Source organism: Podarcis erhardii (genome assembly GCF_964252035.2).
Source record: "Podarcis erhardii genome assembly, chromosome: 5".
Classification (NCBI taxonomy): Eukaryota; Metazoa; Chordata; class Lepidosauria; order Squamata; family Lacertidae; genus Podarcis; species Podarcis erhardii.
In genome coordinates this window covers 25,761,477-25,767,592 of record NC_138509.1, presented here as the reverse complement: position 1 = coordinate 25,767,592, position 6,116 = coordinate 25,761,477, and the positions used below count along the sequence as shown (strand labels likewise).

The 6,116-nt window shown below is 45.4% G+C and overlaps 1 protein-coding gene across 6 annotated transcripts in view; it reads left to right on the top strand.

Moving 5' to 3' along the window:
* The first annotated feature begins 1,077 nt into the window (after positions 1-1,077).
* The window catches only part of CCSER2 (coiled-coil serine rich protein 2), a 52,560-nt gene continuing 47,521 nt past the window's right edge, over positions 1,078-6,116 (top strand). Inside the window, exons 1-2 of one of the 6 annotated variants that reach the window (XM_081861140.1) lie at positions 1,119-1,393; positions 2,500-2,563. The gene's annotated coding sequence lies outside the window, so the exon portion shown is untranslated. Of the gene's footprint in view, positions 1,394-2,499; positions 2,577-6,116 lie in introns of all 6 variants that reach the window. The other 5 variants (XM_081861139.1, XM_081861143.1, XM_081861141.1 and 2 more) reach the window with 5 other exon arrangements.

The following is a 6,116-nucleotide window of genomic DNA, read 5'->3' as shown; positions in this document are numbered from 1 at the left end:
TTCAAGGGGATCCCTGATTTTGGGATTTGCAGGTAATAAACGCTCACTTCCTAGGTGAAACTTGATTACGAGGAGGGGAAAAGGCTTGGGGAAATAGATTATTATTCCCTTCCTGGTTTAATGTCCTATGAAAAAGCAAAAGGCTTTGGGGGAGGCAAGGTAATCCCATTCATGGGTGTACATAGGCAAAAGTGGGGTGGGTCATTACTTTAGGGCAGCCCTCTTTTTAAAGGCGTCTTCTTTCTGAGGAGCTGCCAAGCCTGGTTTAAAGATAAAGGTGGGCTTCGGGTCCCCACCAAGCATTGTTTGGACAGATTGAGAAGGAAGCACAAAGTGCGGCCTTCCTTACTAAGGTGATATATATTTCTATTTAAATGATAGTGTTTTATCTCTCTCTAAATTTGGGTCTGAACCTGAAAACTAACAGAAAAATTATAAGTGTCCTTTTCGGGAGTGACGTATATAAGGCCACTATAAATTGTTGTTTAGTCGTGTCCGACTCTTCGTGACCCCATGGACCAGAGCACGCCAGGCATTTCTGTCTTCCACTATAAATTAGACAACTTTATGTTTTGCAGTTAGCTGGGGGAATATCTCATCCCACACAAAGCAAATGGTTATTGGATTGTATACCAACTTTTACTCACGAGTGGACCCATTGGAATTAATGGACTAGGTTAGCCATGGCCATTAATTTCAACGCATCTGCTCTGTATCCCAGCTAACAGGTTGGCCGGCCATCATCTGTGTCATGTAGGCACGAGCTAGTTGAGATTCCTGCCTTGCAGGGGGTTGGACTAGATGACCCTGGGGGTCCCTTTCAACTCTTATGATTCTGTGGACTTTTGGATCAAGCCACCGGACAAACGCTACGACCGCCGGTTTGAATTTGGGCGGGAAAAGCCGTTGTCGCGGGGAAGGGGGGCGGGGTTTCCACCTTCGGAACGTCGGGATTGGGCCGAAGCACGAGCGGCGCGCGCACTCCCTGCCCAGTAACTGTGCAGCGCGAGACAAGTGATAGAAGAATGAGCGAGGAGGGAGGGGGAGGAGGAAGGGCGCAGGCCTACAAAGCGAAGCGGCGCTCGGCGGCGGCAACAACACGCGTGCGCACTGCCTGCCGCATTACGTCAGCGTCAGCTGTCAGCCGCCGCCGCCGCCGCCTCAGCGGATGGGGCAGGAGGCCGGCTGCGAGTTCCGGGGCGTGTGCATGAAGGGAGGCGGGTTCCTCGGAGGACGCTGGCCGGCTGCGAGCGAGCGAGTGAGGGAGAGAGCGCGACCGAGGCTGCGACCGCTATTCCCCCTCTCCTAACAGTGCCGGTACGCTGAGGGACGCCGGGCGAGGCCCACCCGCCACCTGCAAGGCGCTGCTCCTCCCTCCCCGCCTCGCCCTGGGGTGAGTGTCAGCCGCGGGTGTGTGGAGATGGAGAGTAAAGAGCCGGCTGAAAGGACGGGGCGGGGGGAGTGTGATGAGGAGGAAGGAGCCGGGTCTCCCCCCTCCCCATACCCTTTCCAACATCCTCTCCCGCATTATAAGGTTGGCGGGGCGAGGGGGGGGGGGCAGCGAGGGGCCTCCCTGCTCGTGGGCTGAGTCAGCGGACAGCTGGTACCTTCGCCCCATCTCTCTCTTTCTCTCCCTCCCCCCAAGGAGGGGGGCTTCTGACCTCTCTTCTCTCCCCCCCCCATCTGCGAATCTCGTGGTTCTTCGGTGGGCGCGATTGGCTGCACGGCCGTGTGACTGTGCAGGAGACGAAGATGCTGCATCACCGTCGTGACCACTAGCCAGCTCGCTCGCGCTCTCTCTCTCTCTCTCTCTCCCCCCCCCCCTTTAAAGAAAAACCAGGCTTAGGAGATGCTCGTGTCGTGTCTTGGAGAGAGAGCGGGGAGGGCGTACTTAACTGCTGCGTCGGGGAGCAGATATGCTAACTCTCCGGTTGATGGAGGGAGGGAGGGAGATGCCTGGGCTCAAATCTGCTCGGAGAAACGCCCTAGCTCTGCCCGGGAAGCCTTGTCCCTGAGCTTTTTGGGGACCCCCTAGTTTATGCAGGGCGAGGGGAATTCAGTTTGTGCTTGCTCATGCAGCATGTGTTCCTGGATTTAGCCCAGGCCTTGAAAAGAGATGCTGGGGAGACCTGACAGGAGTTGAGCACTGGTCCTAACTGCAGGCCTTTCTCAATCCAACTTTGCTGGTGTGAGCCAGGAGGTGGCCTTGCGGCAGTGTTTCCTGCCTACTAGTGTTCCTGTAGGGGTGTCCTTTTTATGCTAGGGTGGGGGCATGTATATGTGCGTGTGGCCAGGTAACACTTCTTCGAGCTTTAAAGGCCGGATGACATCTCCATATTGCTTAAAAACAGACAAAGGCTGCTGCTTCTGTACCTGGGCTGGTGACTGAAGGAGTGCTACTGTGTTTATCCTCATTTCAAACATACAATGACTCATTATAAGCTTGTCCCGTCAGGGAAGGTAATATTGAGTGTCTTTCTTTGTTTTCTTATGTTTCAGACTTTGAAGCTCTCTGACCTTGGGCAAGTCATCACTTCTCAGCCCATTCTCTCCTACTGCTATTGTGAGGATAAAAGGCAGAATGTTTGTAAAGCACTTTGCAAATGGAAAGTGATGTTGAACTAATAATGAACAGTATTTAATTTTTTTCCAAATAGTTGGAACATAAGTTCACCATTCAGTCCATTTGAGAGAATTTCTGAAACTTGAGGATAACAACATTCATGGTTACTTTTTCACACACTCAAATTCTTGCCACAGTCTTCTTTTCAATGGTTTTGTATGACTTTTCCCTTGTCCTTCTCTGCTGTCTTGTCCCTTCTGCTTCCTGACAGCTGGTATAAGGAGAGGGGTCAGGCAGGCGTCAAACAATTCAATCTGTTTGGGAGAGACTGAGGCTGAATTCAGCTGACATGGCAATTCATGGGTTGTTTTTACATCTGAACCCATGTTTGCTCACTGACTTTGTGTTTTGGGATATAGGAACATTGTTTTAAACTGGTTTGCACTGACAAGCTTGCCCCAGCTGTGGTTGCCATTAAGTATGAGTTCATAGTGCAACAGCCTCTTGAGACTGAGCAGCAGCCATAAATGTAGTTTGTTGATGATTTGTGGAGCTGGAAGTGAATTTATGAAGATAAGTGCTAAACAGTAAATGAAAACAAATAAGCAATTCTAAACCATGCTTTGCCAGTTTTGCATTTGGAAGCACAAACTGTGGTGTGGGTTATTTATTATAAGCAAAAATGTTATGCTTGGATGTATGATAGGGTTGTAGAAGGCAGTATGATTTTATCTCTATTGCCGGTCTTAAAAGGGGAAAAACCTCTCTGGTAATCTGGTGAGCAATCCCTCAGGTTTCTCACAGTGGATTGACATTCAGCTGTAACCCCTAAGGGCTCATCCATACAAAAGCTTCCTGCACTCCCATTTGGCGCTAGTATACAGTTGGAGTTGATTTCAACTTACTGAAACTAGAGAGGGCAGATTTTGTCCATATATAGAGAGTGTCTCTCTGTGTGTAATTGGATCTCTCTGTGTGTAATTGGATCTCCTCGTTTGTCTGATGTATGTATTTTAAAAATTGTTGGATAAGTAAATGATTAGAAATTATACAGGACTAACAGCCTGGTCCTCTGCAAAGTACACCAAAGTCTATTGAAATTGGTTGGATGGGTTGCTGACTCAGCATAGATTGGGTTATAGTTCTTTAAAGGGATTCTGGTTCCTGAGATGAGAGTCTCCCTGGGTGTGGTCTGTGCAGCCAGGTTGGTACTTGAGCACTGTGTCAGAAAGCAGTAATGATAATCATTGCACAACTGATAAAAGCAATTACAAATACTAAATTTAATTTATTTAATGTCATGTTCAGAAGGTAACAGCATGGATAGATTTCTGCTACTCACAAACAGTAGTTTCCTTAAGTTACATTATTAATAATACTGAGCTGGATTCAGCTAACCCCTGATCTGTTAGCAGGTCAGTGCAATGACTCCCACTAACATAGCAGGACTCCCCCTCTGCTCCCCCAATTTACACTGGAGGTCTGGGAAAGCCCCCAAAATAGCATGCAGTGGGAGGAGAGGGGAAGTTGTTCACTTGGGCAAATAGAAATACTTGTGCTGACAGAACAATCTCCTTAACATTGTGTTGAATTCCATCCACTTTGTCTTAGTGGCAAGAAGGGTAGTTTCTTCATTGTTGCCCATAAGAAATGCTGTTAATGTTGCTGAGTATAGGTTTTGAAGTAGTAGTCTTCAAAACAATGTTAATCTTTAATATTTCTAGGAAAGTTAAGAATTATTTTAGAAGTGTTCTGATCCCTGCAGAAATCATTGTGTCTTAGCATAAGAAAGCATACCTCTTGTATTAGGGATATGGAAGTCTTTATTTGGTCCCTAGAAGTAAATGTTGTAGTTCAGATTGTTGTGTCTTTTCTTTAGAGGATCAAACAGAAGAAGTTACAGATGGAATCTGGGCTGTCCGTTAGCCTCTTTGAAGGGTAGCATCATTACTATCTTTCTAATGATTTGCAGTGTCATCTGGTGCCTAGCAGTTCTTGGCAAGTTCCATCATGAGATGAGCATTCACATTTTTCAGGATGTAGTACATTAATAACATTTGTAATTCTAGGCTGTAAAATTGTAATAGCAATAGTAACCAAAAAATGAACAAAAGAAATGAAATTTAAAAAGAAAAAAGGGTTGTGTCACAAAGCAGCCTTTCTCAGCCTTGGCTCCCCAGATGTTGTTGGACCACTGGTCTTGCTAGCTATGGATGATGGGAATTGTAGTCCAACAACATCTGGAGACCCAAGGTTGAGAAAGGTTGCCTTAAAGGCTAGTGCTAGGATTCAGTCTAGCACTTGGAATCTAGTAAAAGAGAACATAATATGCAACCCAAACATTCATGAGGAACGCCATTCCCTTTCTCTCATCACCTTTTTCAGGACAAGACAGCAACTGTTTGTTGTCTTTGAGCATTCCTTATGGTGTGGATGTTAGCTGTGCCAATGCAATATGTTCCCTATTGCCCACAATGCAGATTTAGTTTCTTTGTGCTCAGTTCTGCTTCTGTGAATATGTTCAGGCAGCATGAGGAAGCCATGTGTGTACAACTCTTGACAGGGTATTTTTGAGATATGGGCAAAAGATTCCTCACTATAAGTGTAAGGAATCTCTACAGATGGTGAGATCCTACTCTCCTTTGCTAGCTGGCCACAGTAGATAATCCATATGGTTGATATCTACTTCAGAAATGTATCAGTATATATTTTATCTGAGTACCACTAGCAAAGGGTGCTGTTGAACTGATATTGAAGAGAAAATGAATGCAAATCAAGAAATACCAGGTGCTATAAGAAATAATTTTGTCAATGGTAATGAGTTCTGCATTGCTTCAAATGATTCCTAATCGGGCAGGAATTAAGGCCCATTTGGTCCAAAGCAGTGTCAAATGTAGCACAAGACAGTCCTTGCAACCAGATCTTACAATATTGCCCAGGTGTGTCAATGAGCAACATAAATGAGAAGATGGAGACAATGTGTGATGATTTTAAAAGCTGTCCTATAACACCTTAAAAGCTTTTTTAAAAAATCCTGTTGACATAATACATTTGTAACAAAAGTGAATGAGAAGTAACTGATTCTGTCTGGAAGCTTACCTGCTTGATGGTTAGTGACTGAGTGTCTCAGTTTTCTGAACATAATATGATAAACCTGTTCAATTCAGGGTTACATTTGGAAAAATGCTAATATAAAACATTACAAACCATTGGGTTCTTGGCTGTTGTTCTGATGAAGCCTTCATATATATTTAAGTGCTTATGTATCTCCCAAATTTGAAATATTAAAATACAAGACTGTCTTCAAAGGACATAGGAGAAACAATTCTGGGAAGAGGGTGTTTCAAGTCAGGGTGCTACCGTGAAAAATACCCTGTTGTATGTCCTGAGCTATCATTTTTAGTGGGGGCCACAAGCAGAACCCCCTGCTTTTTGTTGATTGAGTTGTCTTGTATCTAGGAGGTGCTCCAGCAGATATTTAGACTCCAAGTCGTTAAGGCCTAGCAGCCCACAGGCAGCTATAATAATAATAATAATAATTACAATGGTTTTA